Source organism: Palaemon carinicauda, chromosome 44 (assembly GCF_036898095.1).
Source record: "Palaemon carinicauda isolate YSFRI2023 chromosome 44, ASM3689809v2, whole genome shotgun sequence".
Classification (NCBI taxonomy): domain Eukaryota; kingdom Metazoa; phylum Arthropoda; class Malacostraca; order Decapoda; family Palaemonidae; genus Palaemon; species Palaemon carinicauda.
The window spans coordinates 31,862,905-31,875,585 of record NC_090768.1 but is presented as its reverse complement, the minus strand read 5'-3'; positions in this window follow the sequence as shown (position 1 = coordinate 31,875,585).

Below are 12,681 nucleotides of genomic sequence, written 5' to 3'. Positions count from 1 at the left end.
TATCGCAAAATTCTGGAATGGGTTAGATACAATATTATTCATGATTCTGATTATACTATGTATGGGGCTCAAATTCTATACCAACTCAATGTGGCGCAAAAATTGTTTCTATGTCTGGCAACCAGATATGTATATCAGTCGAGAAAAGTCAAAAAAGTGAAAATTACCCATTTTTACCCCTCTATCGCAAAATTCTGAAATGGGTTAGATACAATATTATTCATGATTCTGATTATACTGTGTATGGGGCTCAAATTCTATACCAACTCAATGTGACGCAAAAATTGTTTCTATGTCCGGCAACCAGATATGTATATCAGTCGAGAAAAGTCAAAAAAGTGAAAATTACCCATTTTTACCCCTCTATCGCAAAATTCTGAAATGGGTTAGATACAATATTATTCATGATTCTGATTATACTATGTATGGGGCTCAAATTCTATACCAACTCAATGTGACGCAAAAATTGTTTCTATGTCCGGCAACCAGATATGTATATCAGTCGAGAAAAGTCAAAAAAGTGAAAATTACCCATTTTTACCCCTCTATCGCAAAATTCTGGAATGGGTTAGATACAATATTATTCATGATTCTGATTATACTATGTATGGGGCTCAAATTCTATACCAACTCAATGTGACGCAAAAATTTTTTTCTATTTCTGGCAACCAGATACGTATTTCAGTCGAGAAAAGTAAAAAACGTGAAAATTACCCATTTTTACCCCTCTATCGCAAAATTCTGGAATGGGTTAGATACAATATTATTCATGATTCTGATTATACTATGTATGGAGCTCAAATTCTATACCAACTCAATGTGACGCAAAAATTGTTTCTATGTCTGGCAACCAGATACGTATTTCAGTCGAGAAAAGTAAAAAAAGTGAAAATTACCCATTTTTACCCCTCTATCGCAAAATTCAGGAATGGGTTAGATACAATATTATTCATGATTCTGATTATACTATGTATGGGGCTCAAATTCTATACCAACTCAATGTGGCGCAAAAATTGTTTCTATGTCTGGCAACCAGATATGTATATCAGTCGAGAAAAGTCAAAAAAGTGAAAATTACCCATTTTTACCCCTCTATCGCAAAATTCTGAAATGGGTTAGATACAATATTATTCATGATTCTGATTATACTATGTATGGGGCTCAAATTCTATACCAACTCAATGTGACGCAAAAATTGTTTCTATGTCCGGCAACCAGATACAGTATGTATATCAGTCGAGAAAAGTCAAAAAAGTGAAAATTACCCATTTTTACCCCTCTATCGCAAAATTCTGAAATGGGTTAGATACAATATTATTCATGATTCTGATTATACTATGTATGGGGCTCAAATTCTATACCAACTTAATGTGACGCAAAAATTGTTTCTATGTCTGGCAACCAGATATGTATATCAGTCGAGAAAAGTCAAAAAAGTGAAATTTACCCATTTTTACTCCTCTATCGCAAAATTCTGGAATGGGTTAGATACAATATTATTCATGATTCTGATTATACTATGTATGGGGCTCAAATTCTATACCAACTCAATGTGGCGCAAAAATTGTTTCTGTCTGGCAACCAGATATGTATATCAGTCGAGAAAAGTCAAAAAAGTGAAAATTACCCATTTTTACCCCTCTATCGCAAAATTCTGGAATGGGTTAGATACAATATTATTCATGATTCTGATTATACTATGTATGGGGCTCAAATTCTATACCAACTCAATGTGACGCAAAAATTGTTTCTATGTCCGGCAACCAGATATGTATATCAGTCGAGAAAAGTCAAAAAAGTGAAAATTACCCATTTTTACCCCTCTATCGCAAAATTCTGGAATGGGTTAGATACAATATTATTCATGATTCTGATTATACTATGTATGGGGCTCAAATTCTATACCAACTCAATGTGGCGCAAAAATTGTTTCTATGTCTGGCAACCAGATATGTATCAGTCGAGAAAAGTCAAAAAAGTGAAAATTACCCATTTTTACCCCTCTATCGCAAAATTCTGGAATGGGTTAGATACAATATTATTCATGATTCTGATTATACTATGTATGGGGCTCAAATTCTATACCAACTCAATGTGGCGCAAAAATTGTTTCTATGTCTGGCAACCAGATATGTATCAGTCGAGAAAAGTAAAAAAAGTGAAAATTACCCATTTTTACCCCTCTATCGCAAAATTCTGGAATGGGTTAGATACAATATTATTCATGATTCTGATTATACTATGTATGGGGCTCAAATTCTATACCAACTCAATGTGGCGCAAAAATTGTTTCTATGTCTGGCAACCAGATATGTATATCAGTCGAGAAAAGTCAAAAAAGTGAAAATTACCCATTTTTACCCCTCTATCGCAAAATTCTGGAATGGGTTAGATACAATATTATTCATGATTCTGATTATACTATGTATGGGGCTCAAATTCTATACCAACTCAATGTGACGCAAAAATTGTTTCTATGTCCGGCAACCAGATATGTATATCAGTCGAGAAAAGTAAAAAAAGTGAAAATTACCCATTTTTACCCCTCTATCGCAAAATTCTGAAATGGGTTAGATACAATTTTAATCATGATTCTGATTATAATATGTATGGGGCTCAAATTCTATACCAACTCAATGTGACGCAAAAATTGTTTCTATGTCTGGCAACCAGATATGTATTGAAGTCGAGAAAAGTCAAAAAAGTGAAAATTACCCATTTTTACCCCTCTATCGCAAAATTCTGGAATGGGTTAGATACAATATTATTCATGATTCTGATTATACTCTGTATGGGGCTCAAATTCTATACCAACTCAATGTGACGCAAAAATTGTTTCTATGTCTGGCAACCAGATACGTATTTCAGTCGAGCAAAGTAAAAAAAGTGAAAATTACCCATTTTTACCCCTCTATCGCAAAATTCTGGAACGGGTTAGATACAATATTATTCATGATTCTGATTATACTATGTATGGGGCTCAAATTCTATACCAACTCAATGTGACGCAAAAATTGTTTCTATGTCTGGCAACCAGATACGTATTTCAGTCGAGCAAAGTAAAAAAAGTGAAAATTACCCATTTTTACCCCTCTATCGCAAAATTCTGGAACGGGTTAGATACAATATTATTCATGATTCTGATTATACTATGTATGGGGCTCAAATTCTATACCAACCCAACGTGTCGCAAAAATCATTTCTATTCGTGGCAACCACAGATGTATTTCAGTCGAGAAAATTTTTTGATAATTCTGACCATCCTCTACATTCAGATCTTCATGGACAGTGCCATCATGTTAGTAATACTGGGCATGCAGTTGCCTGCAGTTAATTCTAATAGTCAGGTCTTTTCCATCATGAGGCTCAATATTGCACAGTATTCTAGATGTTTTATTCCACCTGTGACCAAGTCGTTGAATGATCTTCCTAATCAGGTGGTTGAATCGGTAGAATTTTAACAGTTCAAACATGTAGAAAAACCATCATGGCCATCTCACCCAAAAATATTTTTTGCTTCGGTCAAAATCCGTTTTATGTTGAACTGGCTGACATGTCTTTTAATAGTTTTTTTGGGCTCAAGCCATGACGTCCTGACGGAAGGTTCCTTCAGTAGCTTCCTATCTGTAGTTAAATATACCCTAGGAAGCTACTGAAGGAACCTTCCATCAGGATGTCATGGCTAGATTTTTCGCTTCGCTCAAAATCCGTTATATATGAAATTTCTCTTATAATGTTTTTAAAACGGATTTTTACCTAGGAAAAATCTATTTTTAGGTGAGATAGCCATGTCCTCCAGATGGAAGGTCCCTCCGGCCGCTTCCTACTGTATAATATTTCTGCGAGTGATATTACAAGAGAATTACCCTCAGATATCATGGGTTCTAACCCCCGAACAACTATCCTAAGATATCAATATTTTACATGATTCTGATAATACCATGTATGTGGTTCAAGTTTTTTTACCAAATCCATGTTTTGCAAACATTTTTTTCTATTTCTAGCAGGCAGAGATGTATTTTTGTCAAGAAAATCAAACTATTGCTCTCTAGTCTTGGGTAGTGCCATAGCCTCTGTACCATGGTCTTCCACTGTCTTCTCTTCATCTTGTTTTGTTAAAGTTTATATTGGAAATATTTATTCTAATTTTGTTACTGTTCTTAAAATATTCTATTTTTCCTAGTTTCCTTTCCTTACTGGGTTACTTTCCCTGTTGGAGGCCCTGGGCTTACAGCATATCCTGCTTATCCAACTAGGGTTGTAGCTTAGCAGGTAATAATAATAATAATAATAATAATAATAATAATAATAATAGTAAAAAACTTGAAAATTACCAAATTTGATGCTTCAACCACGAGGCCTGCTTCTGGATGCAACTTGCTGCCTAAATGGAATTTCTTATTGTTTTAAATTTGCGTCCACTAATTCTTTATTCCATAATGTAAGCAAAATTAGGAATGAGAATTTTTTTCTTCAATATCTGTGCAGTTATTCAAACACCAAATTCGCATGTCAACATTTATGACTGATATAGTGATAGGTCTGTTATATCAGTGTTGCAAGATGGGCTAGACTAAATTTCCTTGTTTTGGTCTTAAAAAATTCCCTTTCTCAAGCAAAATATATCCTTGTTCTAATATATATATATATATATATATATATATATATATATATATATATATATATATATATATATATATATACACACACACACACACACACATATATATATATATATATATATATATATATATATATATATATATATATATATATATATATATATATATAAACACACACACACACACACACACACACACATATATATATATATATATATATATATATATATATATATATATAATATATATATATATATATATATATATATATATATATATATATATATATAATGATCAATTGAACATATGGCTTCTATCACCTCACGACATTAACTCATCAGGGGGTAAAAATGAAACTATTTTTTCATGGTTTTACTTTACATTTATTTTACTAACTACAGTTTTAGTCAGCCATTAGTTCATGGCTATCTTCTGAACTTGAGTTACATTCATCAATAGGAATACAGTAGGCCTATAGCATAATAGAAATCTAGATACAAAACAAATATTTGTGAAGAGAAAATTACGAGTTTACTAAAAGAAAAACTGTTTATATGTCTTTGAAAACAAAATATTTTTATACATTAGTGTGAAGCAAGAAAAATAATAGTAGATATTGAACAAGGATGGATAATTTAGAGAATACCATATATAAAGTTATGAAAAACAGAAGTACATAATGTATTGAATGCATACCGATAACATAAGTTTAATTCTTATTTGAGGAGAAAATTCCAAGTAAATAGTAATATTATCTTTAACATGAAGACTTATTCAGTTGTTTTCAACCTATTGTATAATAGGAATTCTTTGGGTCGGATTAAAAGTTTCGTCAATCCTCAGTTTGCCGGGAGGGATAGTTAAGCTGCAACAACGTAACAGTTAAACTCTCGATCTATTCCCACTGCCATCTGTTCAGAATTCGTGCCCTCAGAAACAGAAACAATCTTTTTTGCTACTTGTCATAGATTTTGTGTCTTCTCCCAATTTTATTTTACCATCTTGCTAGCTTGCTTGTGAGATTGCCCAGCCCTTCTTGCTGGACAGGGGCTCTTTCATATGGAACCTTCGAATAAAATTTCCCACTTGATTTTAGTATTTTATTTTCCTTTTTACCTTTTTGAACTCAAAATTTCCCAAAACAACGGAAATTTTCCTCCATCTGTCATTATGACTTTCAGTATACCAAGTATAAGTAAGTAGGCCTATAAGTATGACTTTCAGTGGTTAGGTCTATATATACACCAGAGTATTAGTACTGTCATTAATAGAACCAACTTTTCTACTATTTGTTAGAGATTTTATAGCTTCTCTCATTTTTCTTTTCTTATGTATTGTGCTTTTCATAAATGCGAAACAGAGTAAAATTGCCCTGTTGATTTCGAAGTTTTCTTCCTATTTTCGTAAAACAGGGAAATTTTCCTCTTTTCTGTTTTAATGTTAATGTTTTAAAGTATTTTATTTTAATTGTTCATTACTTCATGTGTTTTTTTTTATTATTTCCTCATTTCCTCACCAGGGTCCTCTACTATAGCATCGTCTGTTATTATACCTGGCCTTACTAATCGAGAGAGTTATTTACTGCTAGCCGAACATAACGCTATCCTCGGGTAGCTATCTCCGGGTAGAAAGATTTCAGTGTGGTGGTCTTGTGTTTGTTTCCTTTTTAATTTTTTTTTTTAATTCCTAACTATTAACATTTAACACCCGGTCTGTCCCAATCATCCACAAAGGCTCCAGAAAAGGGATTCTCCATATAGTATTTATTTTAAAACACTAGAACCTTTTCAGCTGTTATTGAAATACTACCGCTAGAGAGTTATGGGGTCTTTTGACTAGCCAGACAGTAGTACATTGGATCCTTCTCTCTGGTTACGGTTCATTTTCTCTTTGCCTAACATATACACCGAATAGTCTGGATTATTCCTTACACATCCTCTTCTGTCCTCATACACCTGACAACACAGATTACCAAACAATTCTTCTTACTGCACTGTAATTGTAGGAGAGACTCTTTAGCTATGGTAAACAGCTCTTCTAGGAGGACACTCCAAATTTAAACCATTGTTCTCTAATCTTGGATAGTGCCATAGCCTCTGTACCATGGTCTTTCACTATCTTGGGTAAGAGTTCTCTTGCTTGAGGGTACACTCGGGCACAATATTCTATCTTATTTCTCTTCCTCTGGTTTTGTGAAAGTTTGTATAGAGATATTTATTTTAATATCATTACTCTTCTTGGAATATTTTATTTTCCTTTGTTTCCTTCCCTCACTGAGCTATTTTCTCTGTCGGAGCCCCTGAGCTTATAGCATCCTGCTTTTCCAATTAGGGTTGTAGCTTAGCAAGTAATAATAATAATAATAATAATGGCAGTGACATACTAACCGGGAGTGGGTTGAAATTGCTAGTGCCCACCATTGGTACCAGCTGTTAACGAGATGGCAAAATTATATCATGACAGAACAATATTAAATTCCTGAAATGACGAAGGCTAAATAAAAAAAAAATAATTATTTATGGTATTCATTAAGATAAAATAGGTAAAAACGACTACTTGATAATTAAAATTATATAATCGTTTTAGCTTTTTTTACGAAATGAACTTTCCCTGGATTTGACGTTTTGTGTTTTAGTTTAGTAAACTTTAGTTGAGTGAAACTTATGGAGGTTAGTTTTGTAAAATTAATCGCAAATTCGAGTGTCAAATTCATCTTTTATTGATTTTTTAACAAATTTGTGGATGAAACTAATTTCTTATATTATGTTATTAATGTAACGTTGGATATTACCTGAAATTTAAAGAAAAATTTACCTAGGAAATCTAAATTCGAAACGGCATCGCGTTCTGTGATATGTCACCTTAGAGACTCAAGTCACACAACCTTTTAGCAAATTGATAATTGGTTCTGTGTAAAGGTAAGCTACTTTCTACTGTGTTTCATCCTACATTGAAAGATCTGCGCTTTAATAGAGGTGTTTCATTATTCAGTTTACTTAAAAGTAGTTTGCGAGATGAAGTATTGAAATCCCTAGGCCTACGGTAAAGTTCACAATCCGCTGCAATGACCTGTTTTTCCCAGTCCGAAATTTACCCTTAGTATATATATCCCCCTAGGGTCATTTTCCCCCCAGATATTATTCCTCCCTCTGAGCCGAGATTCCCAGATTGGTATTATAAGCGTATAGCCAGGCGACTTGTAGCAACTACAGTTTCATGGTGACTCATGGTAGGCCTAATGTAGTGAACACCATTTTAAAATCTCATTGTGTCATTACCCAAACTTTAGTGTCGTAAGTTTGATTCTGAGTTATCTTATATTGAGATCTGTGACCTGGAAAGGGGTTCTGGGGTCAAACCCCCGGCTAAATCCTCAGGTAAATACTGGAATCCCCTTGAAAATGACCGAAATCCCCTACAATATCACTGCAAACCCTTAGAAATCCGTAAATAATAAGTGTTATTAAAATACGTTATTTTTGTTTTTAGCATATTTGTTTTTTTATATATTTACAGGTAGAACCTTGCCTAGGGGTTGTGACCTGGGAAGGGGGTCTAGGGGCTTCCCCCTAGCTAGGGGTTGTGACCTGGGAACTACTAGGTTAGGTTAGGTGGATTTGTTAGGTTCTGTACCCTTTTATATATTGTGTAAAGGGTATATAGAAAAATGCTTTAAAATACACATTTTATTTAATTAATTTACTAAAAAATAATGTAAATTAATAAAAACACATTATTTATCGATTTCTAAGGGTTTGCAGTGATATTGTAGAGGATTTCGGTAATTTTCAAAGGGATTCCAGTATTGACCTGGGTATTCCAGTAATTCGTGGTTCCCCTAAGTCTGTTACCTGGGAAGGGGGTCCTTGGGCATGTGAGGTTTGTGACCTAGGAGCTGGTCTGAGGCTTGCCCCCTTCCTAGGTCTGTGACCAAGGAACTACTAGGTTAGGTTAGGTGGGTGTCTTAGGTTCTGTGGCCTTTTACGAATCTCTAAAGTGTTATATAATCATGGTTTTTTTTTTTTTTCTGTTTTTGCCCACCCAAAGTCCTAGGTTCCCACCTGTGTCCGTCTGGAAAAGGGGGATAACGGGAGAATGGTTTACTTGCTGTGGAAATAAAAGTAAAATCTTCCATGTAAGGGGGGTGAGAGAAATGGCCTATAGGGGGTAAAATATCCTAGGTCCGAAATCCACTGTGGGTATTAACAGCCCAGGCTGGTTTTCCCAGTGGAAAAGCTATCCTAGGCTAATGTTCCCTTGGGTGGTGGGGAATTTCCCGATACACGAGCATTCACATACACAGGTGGCTGGGATTAAGTTAGGCCAATTTTGTTTTGATAAAAAAAAAGAAAAAAAATATTAGAACCTTCCTTGACAATTTTTGTGGTCTGAGGCCCAAAGTACTTTCCAAACCTTAAAATCACCTTTGATATTAAGATATTACTGTTTACTACTTCTCTTGTAGTTATTTATTTCCTTGTTTCCTTTCCTCACTGGACTATTTTTACCCTTTGGAGCCCTTGTGCATATAGCATCTTGCTTTTCCCACTAGGGGTATAGCCTAGCTTGTAATAATAATATATACCTTACCCGGGAAAGAATGTATTTGGACACGTCATGCAAGATTTCTTTACTTTGTATGCCTTAGCGTTCCTAACCTGAAGAGAGGATAGGTTAGTATACCTTACCGTACCTAACCTGAGCAGAGGGGAGGGTTGGTATACCTTAGCGTACCTAACCTGAGCAGAGGGGAGGGTTGGTATACTGTACCTTAGCGTACCTAACCTGAGCAGAGGGGAGGGTTGGTATACCTTAGCGTACCTAACCTGAGCAGAGGGGAGGGTTGGTATACCTTAGCGAACCTAACCTGAGCAGAGGGGAGGGTTGGTATACCTTAGCGTACCTAACCTGAGCAGAGGGGAGGGTTGGTATACCTTAGCGTACCTAACCTGAGCAGAGGGGAGGGTTGGTATACCTTAGCGTACCTAACCTGAGCAGAGGGGAGGGTTGGTATACCTTAGCGTACCTAACCTGAGCAGAGGGGAGGGTTGGTATACCTTAGCGAACCTAACCTGAGCAGAGGGGAGGGTTGGTATACCTTAGCGTACCTAACCTGAGCAGAGGGGAGGGTTGGTATACCTTAGCGTACCTAACCTGAGCAGAGGGGAGGGTTGGTATACCTTAGCGTACCTAACCTGAGCAGAGGGGAGGGTTGGTATACCTTAGCGAACCTAACCTGAGCAGAGGGGTGGGTTGGTATACCTTAGCGAACCTAACCTGAGCAGAGGGGTGGGTTGGTATACCTTAGCGTACCTAACCTGAGCAGAGGGGAGGGTTGGTATACCTTAGCGTACCTAACCTGAGCAGAGGGGAGGGTTGGTATACCTTAGCGTACCTAACCTGAGCAGAGGGGAGGGTTGGTATACCTTAGCGAACCTAACCTGAGCAGAGGGGAGGGTTGGTATACCTTAGCGTACCTAACCTGAGCAGAGGGGTGGGCTGGTATACCTTAGCGTACCTAACCTGAGCAGAGGGGAGGGTTGGTATACCTTAGCGAACCTAACCTGAGCAGAGGGGAGGGTTAGTATACCTTAGCGTACCTAACCTGAGCAGAGGGGAGGGTTAGTATACCTTAGCGAACCTAACCTGAGCAGAGGGGAGGGTTAGTATACCTTAGCGTACCTAACCTGAGCAGAGGGGAGGGTTAGTATACCTTAGCGAACCTAACCTGAGCAGAGGGGAGGGTTAGTATACCTTAGCGAACCTAACCTGAGCAGAGGGGAGGGTTAGTATACCTTAGCGAACCTAACCTGAGCAGAGGGGTGGGTTAGTATACCCTAGCGTACCTAACCTGAGCAGAGGGGAAGGTTAGTATACCTTAGCGTACCTAACCTGAGCAGAGGGGTGGGTTAGTATACCCTAGCGTACCTAACCTGAGCAGAGGGGAAGGTTAGTATACTTTAGCGTACCTAACCTGAGCAGAGGGGTAGGTCAGTATACCTTAGCGTACCTAACCTGAGCAGAGCGGTAGGCCAAAGAAGATAATTTTTTACTCTTGATGATAAGAAATTGCATAGTAATAGGGTCAAAATTTGTTTATAAATGATTGAGCAATTTGTGACCTACTAGAAATAAACCAACTTAGAATTAAGGCAGTTTGATTGTCCTAGGACCAGAGACAGTCATGAGTAATGATTACAAAGATTTAAAGATTTTAAATAATGCTCAAGATATGCATGTAGTAAAAGACTGATGAGTGTCAGGGTATTAAAATGCTCATTTTTTCTAAACTTGGACTCTTTGTTTGGCTATACTGAACCTACATACAGTATTACAAACTTAGGCTATACTCCCACTTGCGATTTTTTTGTCTAGTGACGCTGATTATTGACAGATATTTAAAGAAAAATAATAGATCATGACGTCATTGTGTAATACGACCACTTTGTTCACAATGAATTTCCTAGGCCACACGACAATATGCCCACACGTCCCGTCTTGCGAAGATGAAGGTTCGACCATAATTGTGGCGACATAATTTGGAAATTAGGCATTTGAAAGACGCATCGAGCAACAAATGGAGAATGAGGAGCGATGTTGCTTGAAGGCTTGCAAATGTACAGGTGACCAAAATGATGGAGCAATGCATGATGTGAACATTCCTGCGACAATATATTTACACGTCACCCACCATGTGGTGTGCTTTTCGGTCCGCACGTATATCAGGAGGCCATGTGAGCATCGCTAGCCAGTTCTCATGCTGCATCTAAGTGAAAATCCAGAAATATGAGATTCCATTTAAGTGAAAATCCTAAAATGATACATTATTTTAAGCATAAGTTCATACATATATAGTAAAATACGAAGATGATTCAAGAATTTTAGATGAAAACGCCTAAGATAGTCTAGCAATGTCTCTAGTCTCTGGAAGGAAATTTCAAAGTGCATATTTATCAGCCATGGTTCCACTGACAGCATCCAGCCGCTAAGTGAATTTTCAGGTCAAAGGGAAAGCACTATTCGTTGAGCTCTTTACACTAAAGGTCGGAGATCGTTTCATTGCGCAAGGGTTAAAGGTGGGAGAGGAAGAGTGATCATGGTGAATGGAAAGGTGGGTGTGGTTCCAGGGTGAGGCTGTCACAACAGACAACAGATGTCTGCTGGATTGGGTTCAGTGCCCCTTTTATATCACATGTGACACTCGATGTTCTGTCGATCGTTCCATCTATCATCAGTAGCTCCACAGGCATTCAATGGCTGTGTGCATGATCCTGCATAGTGCGATGCATACAAACAATATTTAATATTGCTGGCCATATTTCCACCATTTATCCTGTCAGCCGGTTAACGTTCGCATATCCCCAGTGTTATATCGCTCGTACCTTAGCCGCAAACGTTGACGGCTGTCATTCCGTCATTCGAGACACAAATTTGCCCTTTGTCGCTCTCCCTGTTATGGCCACATTTTCTAGAGATATCTGGCAACAATCAGCATCGCTCAATGAAAAATTCACAAGTGGGAGTCCAGCCTTACAAATTTTATGCACTATATACTTTATAAGTAGCTCTGTTATACCAATTGTTTTAGTATAGTCATGTCATTTAGAGCAGGTATAAACACTTTTCCCCAAAAGGGATAGTGCCATAAGTGCACTTCAATTTTAGTATCACAAAAGGGTTTTTGTAGAGTCTCTTCATTCCTCAGCTACTTTACTTTGATGCCTTCTACTTTTCTTCTTCATTTTCTTCCATCTTACTAAGCAAATCAAAAAGATTGATATCCACAGTCACGTCTGCATTCACATTTTTTTTTAATATACCTGCATCAGCAAATCTCATTTTTAGATATTTGATACTTCTTAAATAAGACACCAATTTAAGATCTCCGATATTTCTTCACATATTAGAGCACACTATTCCACCATCAAAATATATGCAAAGGAGTAGAATGGACACTCTTTCAGTTTAACAGAATGGTCACAGCAACAAATAGAATCTGGAGGGGATAAAAAGAGACTGAAGGTAGTATGGTTGCAGCAGACACATATTTACAATGGAC